Source organism: Protopterus annectens, chromosome 7.part0, assembly GCF_019279795.1.
Source record: "Protopterus annectens isolate FY-2018-M chromosome 7.part0, PAN1.0, whole genome shotgun sequence".
NCBI classification, from domain to species: Eukaryota; Metazoa; Chordata; order Ceratodontiformes; family Protopteridae; genus Protopterus; species Protopterus annectens.
The window spans coordinates 454,286,358-454,312,374 of record NC_056739.1 but is presented as its reverse complement, the minus strand read 5'-3'; the positions used below and the strand labels follow the sequence as shown (position 1 = coordinate 454,312,374).

At 43.5% G+C, this 26,017-nt stretch overlaps 1 protein-coding gene across 1 annotated transcript in view; it reads left to right on the top strand.

The window, feature by feature from the left end:
* GPS2 (G protein pathway suppressor 2) overlaps nt 1-26,017 on the top strand; it is a 1,799,357-nt gene that overhangs the window by 1,074,397 nt on the left and 698,943 nt on the right. The gene's annotated exons all lie outside the window — the stretch shown is intronic.

Genomic DNA, 26,017 nt, shown 5'->3' with positions numbered 1-26,017 from the left:
CTGGGTGACTCCAGTGGTGATTGGGTCCTCTGTATGAAGGTAGCTTGCCCTGTTTTGATCCCCTGCATCCCATGTGAGCTTGTTGGCAATCCAGCGGGTCACAAGGGGTGCATTCCTAGTTTGTTTAACTTTTCTGTATGCCGGAGTGGAGGATTGTGTCAAAAGCTTTGGTCAGATGACGATATGTGGTGTGTACTGTTCTACTTCCATTTGGGGACCACACCAGGCTGATTAAGCACGATCTGCCCTTGTTCATAGGTGGTACTAGGCTATCAGCCCTAGGACCTATATAAGCCTAGCCTTAATAATTCCCTGGCTATTTCTTCCCACACTATTTACTTCCCTGGACCCCTGTCTAGCAGGGGCTAGGTATTACAGCTACCATTGGTTTCTTCCAGGATGTTGATGGTTGTTGTCTTGCGGCTTTTTCCTGGTAAGGGGTCACCACAGCGGAACTCCAGTCCGCTAATGATTGGCAGTAGATTTTTTTACGAAACGCCGAGGTACTAGCTCTACGCACAACCTTCAACGAAGGCACGCCCATTTACACACGCATGTCTTTCAATCGCTTCCCAACCGCGCGGAGGACATGCAGAGAGTCCACACAGAAGGCACTCCCAAGCTGAGAATCGAATGGGAGAACCTCTTGCTGTGAGGTAACAACGCTACCGCCATACCATTCTCTTAAAATACCCTTGAACAAAACTTTCCAGATCTTTCAGATTTTTCCCACCTAGATTCCAAACTTTCACAGGAATACAGTCTATTTCTGGGGACTTTCCTGTAGAATGGGGTTATAGATCACCATTTTTCTCATTTCTTCCTAGCCTTGACTGTTAGCAATTGATCCTTGTCTACCTCTAACCTTGGCATATTTAATTATCCATAAACATTTCCATTTGTACCTTTTTTTTTATTTCTGTATTTCTCTGCTTTATACAGACTCCTAGAATTTCAAAAATATTTAATACCGCTACAGGATCTCTTGCTACCTTCATGGTTAAAGGCTCCCTAAGCTTGGCGACAGCCCTTTCTACTTTCTGTTGCCTGAGTCATTGTGCTGAAAGCTGTTGTGCTTTAACAAAAAGTTGCTTAACAGCAGTGATGTCCTTCAAGGATGCATCTGCAGTCATAACATATGGGTTGTCCTGCCTCAGGCAGCCCTTCGGTCGGCCGGATTCCAAAGTCTGGGTCTGGCGTCAGCTGATGTTGCATTTTCCCCGACGTCAGAGTGCCTGGGGTATAAAAGCATCCGCCGACGCCATCTTCCTCAGTCTTTCTTGCCACGTGGTGCCCGAAGCAGAAGCAGTTTGCAAGTGCCGGTCGGCCAGCTCCTGTAATTCAGCTACCGAAGATTTCAAAAAGCTAAGTACCCCGTTGGGGACTCTTTCTTGCCTCAGCCGATGTCAGATAAAGTTAATAATTGTTTGACTTGTGGGAAACAAATACCTCATAAGGATTTCCACTCTTACTGCCTCCCCTGCCTAGGCCCAGACCACGCCGTCTCGGCCTGTTCAGCCTGTGCTTCCTTCAACCGACGCACCCTTAGACGTCGGGCGGAGTTTGCAGAGGAATTTTTTGGGGCTAGTTTTTCGTATAAGATGCCGTCGGAGACTCCGACTTCTCATTTAGTTAAGTAACGGAAGGACAAGGACCGACACGCACGGACCGCGGTTTCGGCTGAAACCGCAGCCAGGCATACCGCGAGTGTCTCGGTTTCGGCTGAAACAGAGTCCTTGGTACTTCCAATTACCGAAACCACTCAACCGACTACTTCGGTCCCGGAGGCCCCGGCCGAGTCTGTTGAGTTGCCAACAGAAACTAGTGTCCTGGAACCTTCCTACACCATTCCTTTAGACAAATCTACACCAGCACATGGTGCAGCCAGGCCTCCTGCATCCATGTCCATTAAGGCATTCTCCAGGGCTAAAGCTGCTAAACTTTCAAAAGCTTTGCCTCCCAAGGTTATCCCTCAGGGACCCACTACTGGTTCACAGATTCTAAGCTTAGCAGAGGATCTTAACTCCTTAATTAGGGGCTCTCAGTCTCATCCGGACAGGGGCTCTCAACCTCCTCCAGACAAAAGGCCCAGGGTTGAGACCTGTGATCCCCACTCCTCAGATGAGGCCTCTGATGGCTCTACTCTCTCGGATCACCAGGAGGAGGCTTATTCGGCCTACGAGGATTCTGATGCAGAGGAATCTATTCCCTCGGCCTCCCCTTCTGAAGAGTTTTCCTTTGGGGAGACACTACACACCATGAGAGCATTTCCAATGGCAGGGCCAGGAATTTTCTGATTCCAGGAAAAGATTAAGGACCTTTTTACATTTGCCTCAGCATAGGCCTTTAGCTATTCCTCCTGTTTTGAATGTCATTGATTATGTGTACTCTGACTCTAGCACAACCCCTGATTCTCTTCCTCCGGCTCCTGCCAAACCCGATAGGTACTACAGGGTCCCGGACTCGCATCTTTACCTTTACAAGGCCCACTCTGCAGACCCAGAAACTATTTCCCAGGGCCCTAAAGGGGTGGCAGCTGCCACTGCTAAAAATCCTCTTCCCTCTGAAAGGGAGTCCAGAGCTTTAGAGAGATGGGGCAAAAAAGTGTATACTTTTGCTACTCTTTCTATGAGGGCATTAAATTGTCAAGTTCATATGATACAGTACCAAGAGTATTTGTTAGATGAATTGCATAAAAGGCTGTCTTCACCTGACCCCCTAGACCGCAAGTCACTTCAGGATCTGGTACATAACTCTCAACAGGTTAGCAACCATTTCTTGCAGTGTGGTTAGGATGCATTCATTGGAAGCTTCATGTAGGTCAGCTATGACTGGCGCAGTCATACATAGGCATGCTTGGCTGAAGGAGCAATCTCTGCCAGACCATGTTAAAGCAAAGCTGCTGGATGCTCCTCTGGAAAAGCAAAAGTTATTTGGCTCCACGGCTCAGGAGGTCTTAAAGAAATTTGAAGAAAAAGCAAAATCAGTACAAACAGTCAAAGATTTTCTCCAAGTGCAACCACCAAGATTCAGCAGGAATTGGCCTTCCAAGAATTGGTCCTTTCCAGACACAGAGAGGTCTCAGAGAGGCAAGAACAGGTGTGCCAGAGGTAGAGGGCAAGCTAGAGGCTCCTACAGAGGACGTCAATGGCAGCCTCCCAACCAGAGAGGTAATGCAGGACCTTCAACTACTGCACAAGGACAGGCTCAATGACTTTACTTTGATACCACCCACCAGGGCTCAATTGGAAGCACCTTTGGGCGGAAAGCTTTCTTTATTTTCAGAAAATTGGCACAGTATTACAAGGGACAAATGGACTCTACAAATAATAGACAAAGGTTACAGATTTCATTTCCACACATTACCAAAAAGAAAGGGCATGCCAGACCTGCCACCAAATCAAAGGGCAGAGGCTTTGAAACAAATTTCCAGCTTAATGCAAATGAAAGCTATAGAAAAAGTTCCTCTCTCAGAACAAGGCCAAGGATTTTATTCCAGACTATTCCTTGTTCCAAGAAAAGAAAAACAATGGAGGCCTATTCTCGACTTCTCCGCACTGAACACTTATCTCATTGTACCAAAGTTCAAAATGCTGACTCTACAGCAGCTCCTTCCCATGCTGGGCAAGTGGTCTTGGCTGGTAGCTCTAGACCTCAAGGAGGCATACCTGCATGTCCCTATCAGACAAAGTTGCAGAAGACACCTCAGATTTCTTGCAGGGTCAGAGCATTATCAATTCTCAGCATTGCCCTTTGGCTTATCTACTGCGCCCAGAGTATTCACGAAATGTCTGGCATCAGTAATTGCACACTGCAGACTTCAGGGGATGCAAATATACCCATATCTGGACGACTGCCATATACAAGCGGACAGCCAACAAACTTTGGTAAAACACTTGAATTATGCCATTCACCTACTTCAGGCCTTGGGATATACAGTCAACTTTCACAAATCAAGACTTGTTCCATCCCAAAGAATAACCTTTCTGGGTGCAGATCTAGATACAACCACCCAAATGGCCTTCCTCACAGAAGAAAAACAAAGTTAACTACCAGATTACTTCAAAAATCTGACAAGACAAACCCAGCTGACTGCAAGGAAAATCCTGCAAGCCCTGGGTTACATGGCTTCTTGCATACTTCTGATTCCACAAGCAAGACTACATATGAGGAAACTACAATGGTACCTAAGGAGTTTATGGACTCAGCACAGTCACAACCTGGAAACTTTGATAACAGTCATTCCATGCCTTCAAAAGGAATTCCTGTGGTGGGCTCAAACAAGCCAGTCAAACAGGGGTCTGCCTTTCAGCAAACCAATAGCCAGCCAAACCATTACAACAGACGCTTCAGACCACGGATGGGGAGCGCACATGGAGGGAAGATGCATTCAAGGTCTATGGTCACAAAAAGAGCTACGCATGCACATAAACCAAAAGGAAATGCTGGCAGTGATACATGCAGTCGAAACCTTCAAACCCTTTCTGCATCAGGGCCATCTGTTAATAAGGACAGACAACACCACGGTTATGTGGTACATAAACAAGCAAGGAGGCACCCATTCCTATCCTCTCTGCAGGCTGGCAATGAATCTATGGGAACTTTCCTTGAAATTCAATATACAGCTACAATCCCAGTTTGTGCCAGGGAAAGACAATATACTGGCGGACAGCTTAAGCAGAAATACCATGGATGCACATGAATGGATGCTGCACCCAGACATCTTCTTACTCATAACACAATCATGGGGAAGGCCGGGAGTAGATCTGTTCGCCTCCCCCCACAATCATCAACTGAACAAATTCTGCTCAAGGACATACCACCCACAAGCATGGAAAGTGGACGCTCTCTCTTTCAGCTGGAAAGCTCTAACAGTGTATGCTTTTCCACCTCTACCATTAATGACCAAGGTCTTACTGAAGATCAGGACAGAGCAGCCCAGAGTGATTCTGATAGCTCCAAACTGGCCAAGACAGCACTGGTACCCACTGTTAAAGAGCATGTCACAGACTAAACCGTGGCCTCTTCCCCTATGGCCACTTCTACTGACACAGCACAATTTCAAGACTCTGCATTCCAACCTGAATACCTTGCAGCTAACTGCCTGGAAAATACCATGACTCCTCCTCAGGATAAGCTATCCCAGAGAGTGAAGGATATTATTATGGAAGCTCGCCGGCCTACCACAAGGAAGGGATATTCAGCAAAATGGAAAAGATTTCACACTTGGAACACAACAAAGGGCCTAGATGCGACAGTGATGAACATGGCACATATACTGGAATATTTTGCAGAATTGTTCTACAACGGCCTGTCTTAGTCTTCCATTAAGATACATGCCTCAGCAATTTCAGCAGAATACAGTGTTGATCCAGCTGTCTTCTCTCATCCTCTCCTAAGACAGTTTCTAAGAGGAATTAAAAACATCAATCCTCCAAGGAAACCACCAGTGCCTACTTGGGACCTTAACTTCGTGTTGGAGAAACTAACACTGCCTCCCTTTGAACCAGCAGCATCTGCAGAACTACAGTTCCTGTCTTGGAAGACTGCCTTCCTTCTGGCCATAACCTCAGCAAGAAGAGTATCTGAGTTACAGGCCCTCATGGCAGTAGAGCCATTCCTTATTTTTCATCAGGACAGAGTTTCATTGAGAACCAATCCTTCATTTATGCCAAAGGTGGTATCCAGGGTCTCATTAAACCAAGCTATTCACCTGCCTACCTTCTTTCCAAATCCACAAAACAAAGGGGAAAAACTTCTGCACACCCTGGACATACACAGGCAGTTGCGCTACTACTTGGACAGAACTAAAAGTTACAGAAAAAACTGATCAGCTGTTTGTAGCATATGCTGCTAGTGCACAAGGAAAAGCAGTTTCCAAACGGACTATTTCAAAATAGATAAGGAATTGCATTCGTTTTTGTTACTCCTTTCATGGAAAAACTGTGCCAGCTAACATTAGACCTCATTGCACGAGAGCCACAGCCACCACCACAGCCTTCCTAAGAGGGGTGGCTACCAAGGACATTTTAGAAGCTGCTAAATGGAGCTCCGTGCATACATTTGCCAAGCATTACAATTTACCTTTATACTCCAGATCCAGAGCAGGCTTTGCTACGGCAGTCCTGCAGGGAATTTTAGCTGCACCATCCTTTACATAGATCCTCCACCCCCAGTTTGGCTATGGTATTCTACCCATATGTGATGACTGCAGATGCATCCTCGAAGGACATAGTACAGTTTTGTACCTACCATAAATGTAGATGTCCGATAGGTATGCATCTGCAGTCAGGTTTACCCTCCCTCCTTCCCCTCTGTGGTATACCTCTTGGGTACTTACCCCTCTTATAGCTTGCTGGGGGGATCTATTATGGTGTATTTGTTTCTATAGTACTGTGCATGTTTGGATTTGTTTTTACAATGCATATTTCCAAATTTTAGCCTTCCTTAGAGGGCACCTGGCATCTGGGGCAAGAAAAACTGAGGAAAATGGCGTCGGCTGATGCTTTTATACCCCAGTCGCTATGACGTCGGGGAAACTGCAACATCAGCCGAGGCCAGACCCAGACTTTGGAATCCGGCCGACCGAAGGGCTGCCTGAGGCAGGACAACCCATATGTGATGACTGCAGATGCATACCTATCGGACATCTACATTTATGGTAGGTACAAAACTGTACTTTCTTCTAATCCCTCTCATAGCTAGCTGGGGTTATCTATTATGGTGTATTTGTTTTATATTGATATATATATATATATATATATATATATATATATATATATATATATATATATATATATATGTATATATATATATATATATATATATATATATACATTTATGTGCATGTTTGGAGTTTATTGCATTTCTCCAAATTTAGCCTTCCTTTGAGGGCAACTGGGGCAAGAAAAACTGAGGAAGATGGCGTCGGCTGACGCTTTTATACCCCAGGCTCTGACGCCGGGAGAGGCGACATCAGCCGACGCCGGACCCAGACTTTGGAATCCAGCCGACCGAAGGGCTGCCTGAGGCAGGACAACCCTTATGTGATGACTGCAGATGCATACCTATCGGACATCTACATTTATGGTAGGTACAAAACTGTACTTTCTTGCCCCTACCAGTTTTAGTAAGTCACCCAAGAGGATAACCCAGCTTGGCTGTGTCACCACAGTTCTGACATGAGTCTGGGGCTGCTTATGAGGGGCTTTTGATACTGTTGTTCCAGCCAGAGAAAACTCAAAGCAGCAGCGGGTGTTCATGATTTGTACACTGTTACTATATTGTAGAACTCACTGGTCCTTCGTATAAAGAATACCTCTTTTGTACAACAGTTGGCATAACTCATGGGGAAACATCAAACTCTGCAGCAAAGAAGGGACAGTAGTGGCCACCTCAGCTTTACAAGGCAGTTTGGCGGTTATTTTTAGCTTCTTGTTATTGTGAAAGATGTATATAGTTAGAGCATCAACAGCTCCAGTCAGCATATGGATAATATCCAGTTCCAGGTGGTCACCTTGCAAGAAACCATGCCTTTGTCCCTTCAGGGGGCCTTGAAGGTGTTACTGGACATAACGGATGCCCGTTGGCACATCAGCATTTTATAGTCTGTACCGGAAGTTCCTTTGGCTTATTGTGGGGTAGCCATCATTTCCACTACAGTGTGTTACTATTTAGACTTTCCACAGTGTCCAGAGTCTTCACCAAGATGCTGTCTATAGTGACTGAAGCTTTGTAGAAGAAGATTCTCCTAGCGTTGTCATTCTTGGTCAGCTGGTTCCTGGTAACTTTGTCTAGAAACTGCTAGACGAGTCATTGTTGTTGGTACTCCTGTGGCTGTAGTCTCTAGGAGTGAAAATGCGTTGGAAGAAGGCCTTTGGTATGGAATTGGACACACTCTTCAGTGTCGCTTGTTGTTGGTTATGAACAGGGCCTGGGAGAGCATGTCTTTGGCTGCCTGTATGAAAACAGTGCAGGGTCGAGGTTCGAGTTCTTTTGAACTTTCTGAGATGGATGCCATTGTCTTCATGATGTTTATGTGCATGAGGATGTGGGTGTAGCACAACAGTGTGTGAATTATCACTGGTGCTCAAAGCTTTCATGTTCTTCGTATTTCACTGTTGCAGTCATTACATTTGAGTTGTCTGCTGGCCGGTTGCCCTCAGTCGGCCTGAATTCCAGAGTCTTGGGTCCTGCGTCGGTTGCTGTCTCTTCTTCCATGATGTCAGGTCGTCAGGGGTATAAAACAAGCAGCCAACGCCATTTTCTTTAGTTTTTCTTGCCGTGCGGTGCCCGAAGCAGAAGCATTTCACGAGTGCCGGTCGGCCGACTCCTGAAATATTCCAGTTTCGGTTTTAGAACCGAAGTCTTCACTAAAGCTAAGTACCCCGTTGGGGAAACTTTTTTTCTTGCTCCATTACGATGTCAGAAAAATTTAATAATTGTATTACTTGTGTGAAGCAAATACCTCATAAGGATTTCCATTTATATACAGTATTCCTTGCCTAGGCCCTGATCACAAAGTGCCTGGCTGTCGGTTTTGTGCTAGATTTAACAAACGCACTATTAAGCGTCGGTATATTTTTGCCTGAAACTATTTTGGAAACTGATTTAACTACCCAGAAATGTTACAGTCGAAGTCCAAAACCGACGAAGCGTTTCTTAAGCCAGTTGCTGGTTCACCAGTACTCAGTGAGGCGTTTTCACAGCCCCTGATGCCTGCTACTTTAGAGTTGCAGGCCCCTACCGAGACCCATGTGGAGTCCAGCACACCGCATGATTGGATGTTATTTTTAGCTTCTTGTTATTGTGAAAGATGTATTGGTCCCACGGATGCATCTCCCACAGATGGGTCCGGAGCCGCTGAGCAGGCACTGGCTTCTGAGGGTGTATTCAGGCCTCAATATTTTTATATCAAACCGACAGCTGCAGAACCAAAGACAAAAGCAACTTCTAAAACTAAAAAAATGACACATGAGCCACATGCACAGGCCTCTATGCCTAAAAAACTGACTATTAAAATGGCTAAAGACCTTATTTCCTTGATCAGGGGGTTTCCTTTCCCCCTCCTGATAAGAGGCCTAGGCAAGACACTGATTATGAATCTTCAGATCTGGTTTCTATTTATTCTGATTCCTCTTCTGATCAGGAATTTTCTGTACCTCCCTATGAGGATTCTAATGCAGTGGAGTCTCTACCATCTGCATCACCTCCTGAGGAATATTCTTTTGGAGAAACCTTGCATACTTTGAGGGATCATTTTCACTGGGAGAGTCAAGATTTCTCAGAATCAAAAGAGGCTCAGGGATTTCCTTTTTTTCTATCTCAGCACAGGCCTTTAGCCATACCTCCTGTTTTAGACATTGTGGATGATGTGTTTTCAGAGTCTAGCTTGACCCTTGACTCCTTACCTCCGGCTCCCAGCAAGCCTGACAGATATTACAGGGTCCCTGACTCACACATTTTTATTTAGAAACCCTGCTGCTGATCCTGAAACTATTTCACAGGGTCCAAAGGGAGTTAAGGCGTCAGCAGCCAAAAATCATACCCCCTCTGACAGAGATTCAAGGGCACTGGATAGATGGGGAAAAAAGGTTTATACATCTGCAACCTTGGCAGTTAGGGCCATAAACTGCCTGTTTCATATGCTCAAGTATCAACAACATGTTATGGGATTGCTGAAACAGAAAGCTATGCTGATTTCTGAATGCGCAGAAAATAAAGAATTGCAGGAATTATTGCATGCAAGTTGGAAAGCATACTTTGCAATGTGGTTTTGATTCCTTAGAGGCCTCCTGCAGGGCTGCAGTTACTGGATCTGTGATTAGGAGGCATGCCTGGCTAAAAGAGCAAAATTTGCCTGATCATGTTAAAGCTAAATTACTGTATGCACCTTTACAGCATGATACTCTGTTTGGTATTAAGGCAGAAGAGGTTTTAAAGAAAATGGAAGACAAAGCTAAGTCTATGCAAACTGTAAAAGACTTCTTACAAGTGCAGCCACTGAGATTCAGTAGACACTGGCCTACAAAAAATTGGTCCTTTCCTGTGTCAGACGGAGCTGAAAGGGGCAAATCCAGACGTCGTAAGGGTTCCAGATACCAGGCACAAGATTCTTAAAAGTCAAAGCAATGGGGCGCTTCTACCTCCAAATCAGGAGGAGATAAAGCGCAAACCTAGAGAAAACAGTCCCAATTACTTCCCTCTGCCTTCACCAAGCACTTACCTTTTGGCAACACCCTTAGGGGGAAAATTGGCACTTTTTGCTCAAAAGTGGCAGTTAATAACCGAGGACAAGTGGGTGCTAAACATAGTATCACAGGGATACAGATTACACTTCCATATTCTGCCAGTGGAAAATGGATGGCCGCTTCTGCCAATAAATCAATGGGCAGAGGCACAGAAACAGGTTACGTCCCTCATTGGGGGGGCCATTCAGTCAGTAGCAGAACAGGAAAAAGTACAAGGTTTTTATTCAAGACTGTTCTTGGTACCCAGAAAGGACAAGGCCTAGTGGCCAATACTGGATTTACCGATTTTGAACACATACCTGGACATTCCAAAATTCAAAATGCTGACTTTGCAACAGATTCTGCCCATGCTGGGCAAGAATGCTTGGCTGGTGACATTAGACCTAAAAGAGGCATACCTGCATGTCCCAGTAAGGCAATCGTACAGAAGATACCTCAGATTCAAGGCTGGCTTAATGCGTTACCAATTCTCTGCACTGCCCTTTGGCTTATCTACTGCGCCTAGGGTCTTTACAAAGTTTCTGGCACCAATAATTGCTTTTTGCAGACTAAAGTATACAAATATAGCCTTACATGGACGACTGCCTTATTCAAGAAGAGAACAAGGACATTCTTCAACACCTGGTGTTTGTGAAAAGGCTTCTAACATGCCTAGGGTACACAATAAATGAAAAGAAATCACAACTGGTATCCTCTCAAAAGAGAACATTCCTGGGTGCAAGCTTGAATATAACTGCTCAGATGGCTTACCTCATGCCAGACAAAGGCAACTGACTACTTACTTCAAACTGATGGCAACAAAAACCCAGTTATCTGCTAGACAAACTCTGCAGGCTTTGGGCTTCATGGCATCCTGCATCCTACTGATTCCATATGCAAGACTGCATATGAGGAAACTTCAGTGGTACCTAAAAAGTTTGAGTCAACATTGTCATAGTCTGTAAACAAAGATTCCTCTCATTCCCTGCCTACAACAGGAGTTTCTAAAGTGGGCAAAGGCATGTCAGCAAACATGGGACGGACCTTCACTCTACCCCCTGCCACCAAACCTTAACAGACGCATCAGATTATGCCTGGGGGCCCAAATGGCGGGAAGATGCATTCAGGCCATATGGACCCCAAAACAAATGCATCTGCATATCAACCAAAAAGAGATGCTAGCTGTTCAAAATGCCCTGACAGCCTTCAAGGACTTAGACAACTACTAATAAAGATGGACAACACCACAGTTATGTGGTATATAAACAAGCAGGCGGGCATACACTCATACCACCTTTGCAGATTAGCCATGGCACTGTGGGGCACAGATTTGACTTAACAAATACATCTTCAAGCTCAATTCCTGCCAGGAAAACAAAATACTCTGGCAGACGATTTAAGCCGAAACCTTATGAACCCTCATGAGTGGAAACTAGACTCACAAGTCTTCAGCATGTTAACAAAGAAATGGGGGAGCCCGGACACAGATCGATTTGCCTCTCCTCAAAATTATTTGAAAAGATTCTGCACAAGGACTTATCGCAGACCAGCATGGAAAGTGGACGCTGTATCCTTCAGTTGGAAAAACCTATCAGTTTACACCTTTCCTCCCCCACCTCTTCTTACCAATGTCCTACTAAAAGTCAGACAAGAGAAACCAAAGATGATACCAGTTGCCCCGGACTGGCCCTGCCAATACTGGTACCCAGTCCTAAGGAACTTGTCTCAATACCCAGCTTAGACCTTAACCTCAAAGACCTCAACTACTGTCCCAGCAAAGCAATCAGATCCTGCACAATCAACTCCAGACACTGAACCTGGCAGCATGGCTGATCATGTAGGCATACAAACAACTCCTCTCAGTAAAGCTGTGATGGTTGTCATTTTGGAAGCCAGAAGATCTAGTACTAGAAAATCTTAAGCTGATAAATGGAATAGATTCTGTGCGTGGAATCAAGCACAAGGAACTGATGCAGCAGAACCAAACATTCCTCAGATATTACAATACTTGACTGAAATGCTTGACAAAGGCCTATCTTTCTCATCAATTAAAATTCATGCCTCTGCCATTTTGGCTCATTGCAATACAGAGCCACCAATCTTTTCTCATCCTTTACTAAAGCAGTATCTTAGAGGAGCCAAAAATGTAAGGCCTCCTAGAAGATCACCAATACCCGTATGGGACCTCAATTATGTGTTGGAAAAGCTCACCCTGTCTCCATTTGAGCCAGCTGCTACTGCTGATATAAAGTTCTTATGGAAAATAGCTCTGCTACTAGCAATTACTTCAGCAAGAAGAGTCTCAGAGCTGCAGGCACTCATGGCTGTGGAGCCTTTTAGCATATTTTACCCAGACAGGGTGTCTCTGACGACAAATCCTTCATTTATATCTAAGATGGTTTCCAGTGTGGCTCTTAACCAAAATATTCATTTGCCAACCTTTTATCCAAATCCGCAGAACAAGGGGGAGAGAATTCTGCATTCCTTGGACGTACACAGACAGCTTAGATTCTACTTGAGCAGGACTAAAGCTCTAAGAAAAACTGAGCAATTACTAGTGTCATATGCTGCAGGATCAGAAGGAAAGGCTATTTCAAAGCAGACTATTTCAAAGTGGATAAGCCACTGCATTCATTTCTGCTACTTACACCATGCCAAACCTGTGCCCAAGGGCATTAGGTTTCATTCCACCAGAGCTGCAGCTACTTCAGCAGCCTTTCTCAGAGGAGTACCAACCAAAGACATTCTGGAGGCTGCTACTTGGAGTTCTGTTCACACGTTTACAAAGCATTATCATTTGCCTCTCTACTCTAAGGCCAGGGCAGGCTTTGCCACTGCAGTTCTGCAGGGCGTTATAGCCACACCTAATGCTGTTTAGCTCCAGCCTCCCATCCATAGCTTTGGGATTCTACCCAAATGTAATGATTGCAACAGTGAAGCACTAAGAACATAGTACAGTTGTGTACACTTACCATAAATGTAGATGTTAGAGTGTATTCACTGTTGCAGTCCAGGATGTCCTTCATGGATGCATCTGCAGTCATAACAAGTGGGTTGTCCTGTCGTCAGGCAGCCCTTCAGTCGGCCGGATTCCAAAGTCCGGGTCCGGCTGATGTCGCACTCCACCCGGCGTCATCTCTGTTGGTCTTCGGTATAAAGGCATCAGCCGGCGCCATTTTCCTCAGTCTTTCTTGCCGTGGCGCCAAGCAGAAGCTGTTCGCAAGTGCGGTCGGTCGGATCCAGAGATTACTTCTACCGAATACTACTTGAAGACTTCTAAAGCTAAGTACCCGTTGGGGACTCTTTCTTGCCTCAGCCGATGTCAGAAAAAGTTAACAATTGTTTAAACTGTGGGAAACAAATACCTCATAAAGATTTCCACTCTTACTGTCTGCCTTGTTTAGGCCCAGCCCACGACGTAGCAGCCTGTTCGGCCTGTGCTTCTTTCAACCGACGACGCTTAGGCGTCGGTCGGAGTTTGCAGAACAGTTTTTCGGTTCTGATTTTGCGTACATTATGCCGTCGGATCCTCCGACTACCCAATCTAGCAAAACGCAAAGATAAAGACCGACACTCGCGGTCCGCGGTTTCGCCGAGACCATGGTCAAGCAAACCATGAGTGTCTCGGTTTCAGCGAAACCGAAAACTGAACAAAGTACAGCTGAACCTATTCCTACAACTGAGGCCCCTGCTACAACTCTTGCAACGACCTCAGAAATTTTACCCACTACGGTGGTTGACTTATCAGACACCATCCCTTGGATGTTACTACCCCAGCACGTGGTGCTGCCAGGCCTCCAGCAGCCATGTCCATTAAGGCCTTCGCCAGGGCTAAAGCAGCCAAGACTACTAAAACAGTGCCTGTTAAACCACCCACATCCAGGCCCTCTTCTAGTTCTCAAATGCTTACTTTGGCAGAAGATTTAATTTCTTTAATTAGAGGATCTCAATCTCACCCAGACAGGGCCTCTCAGCCCCAGAGAAGAGACCTAGGGCAGAGCCCCGAGCCAGTGTCCTCTGATGATTCTGCTGATGAATCAGACATAACTGACCAGCCAGAGGCTCCTTCTCCAATTTTGAAGATTCTGATGCTGAAGAATCCATCCCAGCTGCTTCCCCACCAGAAGAATTCTCCTTTGGGGAAACCTTGCATGCCATGCGAGAACAGTTCCAATGGCAGCAACAGGATTTTTCAGACTCCAGAAAAGACTTAGGACTTTTCTGCATCTCCCACAGCACAGGCCCTTAGCTATACCCCCTGTTCTCTCTGTGGTGGATGATGCTTTCAATGATGTTTGCTCCGCTCCAGATTCTTTACCCCCAGCCCCTGCCAGACCGGACAGATTTTACAGGGTGCCAGATACTCATCACCACCTTTACAAGGCTCCACTTGCAGACCCAGAAACTATATCCCAGGGCCCCAAGGCAGTAGCCGACCATAGCTAAAAATCCTATTCCTTCTGAAAGGGAAGCAAGGTCATTAGACAGATGGGGTAAAAAGGTCTACACTTCAGCTACTCTCTCAGCTAGAGCTTTAAACTGTCAGTTTCACATGATACAATACCAAGAGTTTATGCTGGATCAGTTAACTAAAAACTAACCACTGATGAATCTCTTGATAAGAAATATGTATTAGAGATGGTAAATAACATACAACAGGTTAGCAACCATTCCTTAAAATGTGGCTATGATGCACTGGAGGCTTCATTTAGATCAGCCATGACAGGCACAGTGATAAGAAGGCATGCATGGCTAAAGGAACAAGCTTTACGGATCATGTTAAAGCTAAGTTGCTAGATGCTCCTATGGACAAGACAAGTTTGTTTGGTACATCTGCCCAGCAGGTTATGAAGAAAATGGAAGAAAAGGCAAAATCAGTTCAAACTGTTAAAGATTTCTTGCAGGTTCAACCCCCAAGGTTTAGCAGGAACTGGCCTGCCAAAAATTGGTCCTTTCCTGTCTCCACAAAATTTCAAAGGGGCAGGAATAGACGTTCCAGAGGCAGAAACCAATCCAGAGGAGGTGCCTACAGAGGAAGACAGTGGCAAGGTAACAACAGAGGCACAGACACAGCCACTGCCACTACATCAACACAACCACAGTGACTTAACTCTAAATCCGCCTACCAGGGAACAAATAGCAGCTCCTCTAGGCGGAAAGTTAACCTTATTTTCAAAGAACTGGCACTACATAACAAAGGACAAGTGGATTTTACAAACCATAGATCAAGGTTACCGGTTCCACTTCCACACTTTACCAGTCAAAAGAGGAATGCCAAATCTACCTCCAAATCAAAAAACAGAGGCTCTACGCCAGATAATGGAGTTAGCAAACATGAGAGCTGTGGAAAGAGTGCCAACAGCAGAGTAAGGAAAGGGGTTCTACTCCAGACTATTCCTAGTTCCAAGAAAGGAAAAAAGTTGGAGACCAATTCTCGACCTGTCCACCTTAAATACATACATCATTGTCCCAAAATTCAAAATGCTGACCTTACAGCAACTTCTTCCCATGCTGGGCAAGGAGTCTTGGCTGGTAACTCTAGATCTCAAGGAGGCATACCTGCACGTCCCCATTCGACCAATCTGCAGAAGATACCTCAGATTTCTTGCAGGATCAGAGCACTATCAATTCTCAGCATTGCCTTTTGGCTTATCTACTGCCCAGAGTATTCACAAAATGCCTGGCATCAGTAATCGCCATTGCAGACTTCAGGGAATTCAAATTTACCCATACCTGGACGACTGCCTGCTACAAGGGGACAACAAAAGCAAGCTGACAACAGATTTACAAAGGGTCATTTACTTGCTACAAGCACTGGGATACACAGTCAATTTACAAAAGTCAAGGCTGATACCATCCCAAACAAGGACATTCTTGGGCGAATTGGACACAGTAAAACAAATGGCATTCCTGACTACAGAAAAACAAAAGAACTCCTCTATACTTCTTGGCACTAACAAAACTGAACAAGTTAACAGCAAGAAAAGTACTGCAGGCCTTGGGCTTCATGGCATCATGCATAATCTTGGTTCCATTTGCCAGACTACATATGAGAAAACTACAGTGGTACCTAAAGAATTTGTGGTCCCAACACAGACACAGTCTAGAAACAGAAATCCCACTAATTCCATGCTTAAAACAGGAGTTCCTATGGTGGGCTCAGGCATGCCAGTCAAACCCAGGCCTACCCTTTCGCAGATGTCCAGCAAGCCAGACCATCACAACAGGCGCTTCAGACCTAGGATGGGGGCCCACATGCTGGACAAATGCGTGCAAGGATTGTGGACACAGGATCAACTTCAACTGCACATCAACCTAAAGGAAATGCTGGCAGTAAAACTGGCAATCCAAAAGTTCAAACCATTTCTCAAAGAGGGCCAGTTGATGATAAGGACAGACAACACCACAGTCATGTGGTACATCAACAAACAGGGAGGCACTCATTCATACCCCTATGCAGAATGACCTTGGAGCTGTGGACCCTGGCACTCAGCTACAACATCCAGTTACAGGCAATATTTGTACCAGGAAAGACAATACCCTAGCAGACATATTAAGCAGAACCACTGATGCCCACGAATGGAAGCTTCACCGGACATCTTCAAGACCATCTCAAAGAAATGGGGAATGCCACAGATAGACCTATTCGCATCACCTCTCAATCACCAGCTCAAAAATTCTGCACAAGGACATTCCACCCATTAGCATGGAAAGTGGATTCACTCTCTTTCAACTGGAAAGGCTTAACAGCATATGCATTCCGCCTCTTCCTTTGATACACAAGGTACTACTGAAAATCAAGGAAGAACGTCCAAGGATAATCCTGATAGCTCCAAACTGGCCAAGACAACACTGGTACCCACTACTGAGGAGCTTGTCTCGAACAATATGTGGACAATTCCCTGATGCCTTTGATGTTAAGAACAACTACAGCATCATACATCCAAACCTAAAACCTTGCAACTGACTGCATGGAACATCACATAACAGCAGCTATTCCAGAACTTTCCCAAAGAGTTAAAGACATTATTCTTGAAGCACGCAGACCTTCAACAAGAAGGAACTATGCTGGAAAATGGAAAAGGTTTGTCATCTGGAGTGAAAGAGGAAAAGATGTGTCAAACATAGATATGCCTAACATTCTGGAGTATCTGGCGAACTTCTTCATTCAGGCCTGTCCTGCTCCTCCATCAAGATACATGCATCAGCTATTTCAGCAGAATACAGCTTTGATACACCTGTTTTTCACCCTTTGCTCAGGCAATTCCTCAGAGGAATCAAGAATGTAAAACCTCCAAGGAAACCACCATTACCAGCTTGGGATTTAAACTTTGTGCTAGAAAAGTTGACACTAGCACCCTTTGAACCAGCAGCAACAGCAGACCTACAACACCTGTCATGGAAAACTGCTTTCCTACTGGCAATTACTTCAGCAAGGAGGGTTTCAGAACTACAGGCCTTAATGGCAGTGCAACCCTTCCTAATCTTCCACCAAGATAGTGTCCATGAGGACTAATCCTACATTTATGCCTAAGGTGGTATCCAGAGTGTCTTTAAACCAGGCAGTCCACCTACCTACCTTCTTTCCCAACCCACAAAACAGAGGGAAAGAATACTGCATACCTTGGACGTACATAGACAGCTACGCTACTACTTGGACAGAACAAAAATAGCAGAAAGACTGACCAACTATTTGTAGCCTATGCAACAGGAAGGGAAGGAAAAGCTATTTCCAAACAGACAATCTCCAAATGGATAGGAAATTGCATACGATTCTGTTACTCCTTCCATGGAAAACCAATTCCACAGAACATAAGACCTCATTCTACAAGGGCAACAGCCACTACCACAGCCTTCTTCAGGGTGGCAACCAAAGACATTATTGAGGCGGCTACTTGGACCTCCGTGCATACATTTGCCAAGCATTATAATTTGCCTCTATATTCCAGATCCCGAGCAGGGTTTGCCACTGCTGTACTGCAAGGGATCCTAAACACACCATAATCTACTTTTATCCTCCTCCCTAGTTGGCTATGGTATTCTACCCACTTGTTATGACTGCAGATGCATCCATGAAGGACATAGTACAGTTTTGTACCTACCATAAATGTAGATGTCCGAACTGGATAGCATCTGCAGTCACTCCTCCATCCCCTCTGTGGTACTCCTAGGTTGTTTACCCTTCTAATAGCTAGCTGTTGGGGGGGAGTCTTTTATGGTGTATTTGTTTGTGTATATGTACATACTTGCTTATTGTTGTGTTTACCTCTATCTATTTGGAAACATTGGCATCTATCCAAATTTTAGCCTGCAAGAGGGCTACTGGCATCTGGGGCAAGAAACACTGAGGAAAATGGCGTCGGCTGATGCCTTTATACCCGAAGACCAACAGAGATGATGTCGGGTGGAGTGCGACATCAGCCGAAGCCGGACCCGGACTTTGGAATCCGGCCGACTGAAGGGCTGCCTGACGACAGGACAACCCACTTGTTATGACTGCAGATGCTATCCAGTTCGGACATCTACATTTATGGTAGGTACAAAACTGTACTTTACCCGCCCTCCATCCCCCTTTCATTCTGGAGTTTCTTTCCTTCTCTATCTTCTCCAGCCTATGTGGTGTATTTGCTTGTAGATGATGTATAGTTTTTATGTATATATTTTTGCTACCTTTTTGGGGGCACCTGACATCTGGGGCAAGAAAAACTAAAGAAAATGGCATCAGCTGCTTGTTTTATACCCCTGACGACTTGACATCATGGAAGAGGAGACAGCAACAGATGCAGGACCCAAGACTTTGGAATTCAGGCCAACTAAGGGCAACCTGTCAGCAGATTACCCAAATGTAATGACTGCAACAGTGAATACACTCTAACATCTACATTTATGGTAAGTGTACACAACTGTACTTTTCTTGGATTTGACCCAAGCATGGTAAACAGTCACCAACAACATTCTTCTGGATTTTCTCTTCTGATGGACCATTTGCTTTTCAGCTGGGATTTAACTTGTACTTCTGTCTAGTGCAGAGTATAGTCTTGGTGGAAACAGGGGTCTCTACATCAGATGGAACTGAAGGGGACATCCAAGATGGTTGCACACTGATCAACAAGTTGATTAAAACTATCCCATTGTGAATATTAGAACTGAATAAAGCCAGCAAAGGCCATCAGTTTGACTAAAATTCAATGACTAACTGGTAATTACACTGCCTGGATGCCATCAAAGAAATCTGGAAAAAGTAAGGGAAAGTCAGAAAGGGAAAAGAAAAAAAATCTGGCTAGAAATAGTCTTGCAGCAGTTAAGTAAAAAAAATAGTTCAAATTTCAGCTTTGGTATAGGAGATGGCTTCCAGTAATTTACAAGGAAAGCATATTAAATACCTCAAAGTACGTTTAAGTGAAACACTGAAAGAATATTTAAAGTCAAATAACAAAAGGTTGTAATTATATAAACTTTAAGTAGCTGTTCAGATGAACCAATGCAAATACAAAAATCGGATGCTGTAATGAACATTTATGCTTTGACCTTCGTTCTAAGGTACCTGAATTATATGGCGCACTTTACGAGACTACAGAGGGATCTCAAGGAGCTCTCTGATACCCTCTAAGGAGCAGTGGCTGAAGGGGTACGATGTAGTTACTTTTCAGCTTGCAACCATAGAAGCAATTTTTAACTTGGCCATGAGGCTTGTTGTCCATGCAGCTGAAGGGATGACTAGGGCAGTGGGTTTTGGCATAGCCATCAGAAGGCATTCTTAGATGCACTTGAGACTTTGTGGAACCATTTAGTGTCATTTGTCAGTGCTCCGTTTGATAGATCTTCCCTTTTTGGTCCCAAGGTAAATGATACCCTAGCCAGATGTAAAAAGGATGGTAAGATCCTGTCTGCTGTTGACATAAATTTCTCCACTCTGCAGAGACTGTACTGTAAGAACCAGAGGAGTGGAAGACTGATTTAAAAAATCCAAAGGGTCTTTCCAGGATTCACAAGGTAAAGACTTCTCCTGGGGCAGAGGGGGAAGCAATGGAAGATGCTGCCCTAGAGGCAGATGTGGACCGCAAAATCGGGGATCCAGAGACACCTTTTCTGGAGCTTTCTACCAGCACCCCTAAATGGGTGCTCGACTGCCCTCCTCTGGAGGCAGTTGGGGGATGGCTTTCTGTGCACCAATTTGCCTGGCAAATGTTAACAATGGGCAAGTGGGTGCAGGGAATTATATCCAGAGGTTACCAAATTCCTCTATCACAACCTCTAAGTCCAGAAAAAAACTTGTACCACCCAGTCTTGGAAGCAGTAGTTCTAGAAATCCAAAAACTGCTAAGCAGAAGTCATTCAAAAAGTCCCACCAGGCCAAAAAGGATCCATATTTTACTCAGATTCTTTTTGGTGCCCAAGAAAACAGGGGACTGGAGGCCCATCTTGGATCTCGGCCAATTCAACAAAGCAGTTCAACAAACCAAAGTCTTGGATGGTCACGGTTCACTCAATACTTCCATTCTTTGAAAAAGACTAGTGGCTGTACTCGGTCGACCTCAAGACACTTATCACATAAAAATGGAAAAAGAGCTCCAGGAGGTTTTTGCACTTCTGGCTGGGGGCCCGTCATTTCCGATTGAGAGCACTGCCCTTTGGACTTGCCACAGCCCCCAGGGTGTTAACCAAATGCATGGCAGTGTTAGGAACTCATCTAAAACTGTAGGGTTTTAGAGTGTTTCCATATCTCAATGACTGGCTCTTCACTGCTGCCACCAGGCATCAGAACGGACAAGAGATCTCACCGTACATCTCTAGGAGTAACTATAAACTTCAAAAAGTCCACACTTCAACCCACTCAACTGGATTTCAATAGAACTCACTTGGAACACTGTCTTAGGAGTTGCATCTCTCCCTCTAGAAAGATTACAACGTACAAGATCCCAGGTTAGTCAGGTACTACACAACATGGTCCCAGCCAAATTAGTTCTTCAAACATTAGGTTTCATTGCAGCAGTAATCATTCTCATTCCCTTAGCAAGATATCACATGCGGATATTGCAATGGCTACTAACATCACAGTGGTCTCTCATACACCAGCCATTGTCTCAGTCAATTCTGATTACCAATCGCTGCAAACACGACCTGTAGTAGTGGCTACACTCCAAATTCTCTTGGGTCATTTTTTCATTCTCCCCCAGCCTCAAACCGCAGTGACCATGGATGCTTGCCAGACGGCAGAGGGGAGATTAGACAGTCCAAAGCACGTGGTCCCAGTTGGAGGTCAACTTGCACATCAATGTACTAGAGATGAGGGAAGTGCTATTGGCATTGCAAGCATTCCAGGATGTCCTTCCTCTAGGAACAGTAGCAATTCAGATGGTCAACATGTCAGTAGTCTGGTACATAAACAAGGGGGAAACAAATCTTACCCGTTGTGTAGAGAAGCATTCAGAGTTTGGCAGTGGGCAATTTCTTCCAACCTATTTCTCACAGCAACACACATTCTGGGGAGCTTCAACATGATAGTGGACAAATTGAGCAGAACTGTTCTCTTGCCTCACAAATGGTCTCTCAATCCAGCAGTGGTGAGCAACATTTTTCACCACTGTGGCCAACCTTGCTGCAATCTTTTTGCCTTTCCTCTAAACAAGTGCAGAAGTTATTTTGCCCTAATCCCCCCTCAGGGGAGTCTCCCAGAGGCTCTCTTCTCCACAATTGACCTCCCGGTGGGCTTTATGCCTTTCCCCCAATTCCTCTCATTTCACAGTTCCTGAAGAAAGCCAAAAGGACGAAAAATTCTATTATCCTCTTTGCCCCTTCTGGCCTCGGCAAGTTTGATTTCCTTTCATATGGCCTCATTTAATTTGGAAACCATGGCTTATGGACATAGTTCTAGATCTACTGTCTCACCCAGAGAGCATGGTGCATCCAAATCTCAAAAACGTCAAGCTCGCTGCATGGCTTCTCCAATTCCCGTGATTGCCAGGCATCCTTCTCTTTCCTCACCTGTCTGACAAATTGTTATCGCTCATCACAAATCATCTAAAAGGAGATTATATGAAAGTAAATGGAAGAAATTTGCTGGATGGGCTCCGGATAATGGGATAGATCCTTCTCCCAGTCCTATCCACAAAGCATTAGATTTACTGTTTTTTTATCAGTTAAGCTCCTCTGCTTCAACAAAGTGCACCTAGCTGCAATTTCAAAACTTTCATATAGGACTGGAGGGTGCCCCTCTGATGTCAGAGTCAAATAAAAGGCTAGAATTGTATAAACTCCAAGCAGCTGTTCAGATGAACCAATATAATTGCAAAAATCAGAGGCTGTAATGAAGAAAAGGCTGGCTGGCCAAGAGTTTTCTCAAAAAGATCTGCACAAAACTGTAGCATTAGAATACAAAGAAAGCAGAGAAAACATATGTTCTGCTGTATTAGAAAAAACGGGAAGGAGTATGCTGTATTCATTTTATGAAAATACAGATATGTAACTGGGTTGGTGTTGTGTAGCATGTGTGTTAACTGACAGGGGCACCCTACATTCATGCTTCAAATTTGGCCTTAAGAAAGCAGTCAAGACCTATATTAGCAAAGCCGCAGTCATGTCAATAGAAAGAGTTGCTCTTGACTATTTTTTGAAGAAGGGAAAAATTATTAAAATTTGGTTATGGTAGAGTGTTTCAGGAAAATGATTATTCATTGCATACCAGGCAGAAGAGAAGCAAGTTTATCCCAGCAATCTGGAATGTTGTGAGGTAGGTATGAGTCATGCTACTGTAGTCAGGTTTCTTAAGAATATTTTCTTGCTGGTTTATAAGTAAGTACTAGGTTAGCTGCCCTTATGGGCCATTTTAAGTCTACCCAGTTTCCTTCCAGTTTTGAGAATCAAACCTTATATCTTTTGTGTGTGTGATGTAAAGACAGTGACCATTATACCAACCCCTAATCAGAAATTTTTGGATGCATTGCAGAATAAGGAAGGAGTTGAAAAAAAAAGCTTAGTCAACAAAGTATGAGCCAGCAAACTGAAGAGGACTCTTCCCATTCTTATGACAAAAATCAAAGCCCACAGAGAAGCTTTACAAGTGAAACCTTTTCCGTTGTTCTAACGGAAAGTGCTTGAGTAACAGGAAAAAAAAAAAAAAAACACAGGTGCTGACCAGACAAATCAGAAGAACATTGGACCTAAACCAGAAACTAGTGTTTGGTATGGAAATAAGGAAAAAGGTCACAAACTGTGTAAATTAGTGAATGTATGTGAGACTGCAAAGCATCAAATCCCATTAGATACAGGAATAGAGATGCAAAATGTTTGGGAAGAAGAATTGGGCAAGAAAGAATGCAATTTTGTTGACCATGTTAAAATGGTGGGTAACATGTAAAGCATATACCCCTTTTTATTTCATAAATGTTTAGAATGACATTGAGGAATTGAGAAAGTAACTAAGTAATCCATGTTTGTTCTTAATACTGTTTAAAATTTCATGATATAAATTGCATGTTGTATTATAAAAGCATTTTTATGTTACGTTTTACCGTCAAGGGTGCTTTAAATGTGAGATGGTGGATTTTTATTGGTCATTGTTATGTATGTTAAAGATGTTAGCAAAAAAAGGTATTTTTTCTTGGTTGTAAGTTATACAGAGTTTACACTGCAAACAAGTAACACAGGTTGGACAGCAAGATGAAGTTAATATAATGTCATGCTATTGGGCTGCTGTGGTTGGGGATATGCATGTGTATTGACCACATTTCATACTGAGTTAAGACGTCCCTGTTTTTATAGAGTTTGATATCTAGATTGTTTGTATATGGTTTATGCTACAAGGATTTTAAAGCAAATAGGCTTGAAAACAGATAGTGATGAAGAGTGTGGAAAGTTGTATTTCTTTCATGTATCCGCAAAGTCATTAGCTGTTTTTCATTAGCAAAAGCTTTCAGGAGAAGGCAAGAAGTTGCAAGTGCAAAAATTGATCTGAGTTCTTAGTGAAATTTACAAAGTTCTTACATGCATCTGAAGCATCACTAATCCCCCCCCCCCCCCCATTACCAACTGCTTTTACTTTGGGACTGCAGTAGTTTACAAATGCTTGTAATTAATCATGAGTGGTCTGAATTTAGTAAAATTAACTATTTAAAGGTACATTGTCTAAAAGTTCAGTGTAAAATGAAGTTTGAAATTGTGGGAAGTGAATAAGATATACAAGTAATTTCCTCCCCGGTAGCTCTATTACTTTAATGCATACATTTCATATAACAGTGCATAATTTTGTTTATTTAAAGGTAACCAGTGCATTTTCTTAGGGCTAAAGGTTAATGTTAAAGTATGCAAGGTATAATTTACACCTGGGAGAGGACTAAAGATAGGAGATCGGATATCCATTATTGTAACTATGAACACAGGCTAACGTGCTAGCAACAGTATGGATAATGTTAATTTTAGTATAGATATTGCCTTTGAGTACAGCCATCTGTTGCTTCTTTCTGGCAGGGTAAACTTTAGTTTTTGTTGTGAAAATGTACGTTTTTTGTTTGTAAGTTTAAAAGAGGATGGTTGGTTCTGAAAACTATTTAGTTTTTGTTTGATGTTTTCGCTGAGTGACTCATTCAAATTGAAATGAGAAGAAGCAACAGATCAGCCTGCCAATCATTAGTGTGTTCTTGTAAGCTAAAAGTTGGAAAATCCATGTATAATAGATGGGAGTAATAGTTTTCTGTTTTAATGGCTACTCTGTCATTATAGAAGGCAAATGGCCTTACAGGTACAGACAAAAATACAGAGAATATTTAATTATATTAAGAAACAAAAAGAGAATATTGAATTATATTAAGAAGTATAGGGTGCAAATACCAATGTTGTAAGAGACTCATTAGGGTAAGATATCCGAGACAAATGAAAATGCAGTAGTAATGATTGCTAGAGGAGCTCCAATAGTGATAGGAAGGTGGGGAATAATGGTAGATATGTGGTTTTAAGGTGGTGCTCCCAGGAGAGGAAGATTGTGTTGGCATGCATTTATATTCTACCTAAAAGTGCTATTGTGATGCTTGAGAATTTAGGGCAAACAAAACTTTCAGCAGGGCATATTATTTATGGGTGGGGACTGGAACCGGATTTACAGTAGCGAGGATATGTCAGGGAGACCTAGAAAGGAAATGTAACAAAAAAGGGTTGATTTATGAAGAAGAAATAAATGGGAATATTTGTACTGAGGATGTGAATTCAGTAGTAAGTAGCTCAGACAGAATTTACATATTATTCCCCAAGTTACAATATCTGGGCTAGACTGGATAGAAATTAAAAATACAGTAACAAATTCAAGTTATGCACTGATAAAACTAAAGGATCCAAAGGAATGAAGTAAAATGAGACCTTGGTACTTTCCTATTTCTGTTAAAAAGGTAGGAATTTAAAGACTGTCTAGTAGAAATGATTTGACAGTTAATAGGGAAACTATAAATTTCTTCACAAGAGATAGCTAGTGTGTGGGATAAAATGAAATAGTTTAAAAACATGTTAGAAACAACAGAGAAAGAGTTGGGAAAACAGAATAGGAATTGTTTATAGAGGGTGACAAAAATTTAAGTATTGCAGAGTAAGAGGAGTCTCGCAGAACAGTAACAGCTATAGTGTGCTAAGATGGAAATTAGTATATCTAGGTAATGTATAAAAGTTTAGAAAGGTTGTTGAACAACTGTTTTGATAATGACTTCAGAATGCAAAAGTTTTTTAGTACAATGATTTAGGCAACAGAAAGCAGAGGGTGTTGTCAACAAGCTTAAGTCTGTAACATGAAAAATAACTAGAGGTCC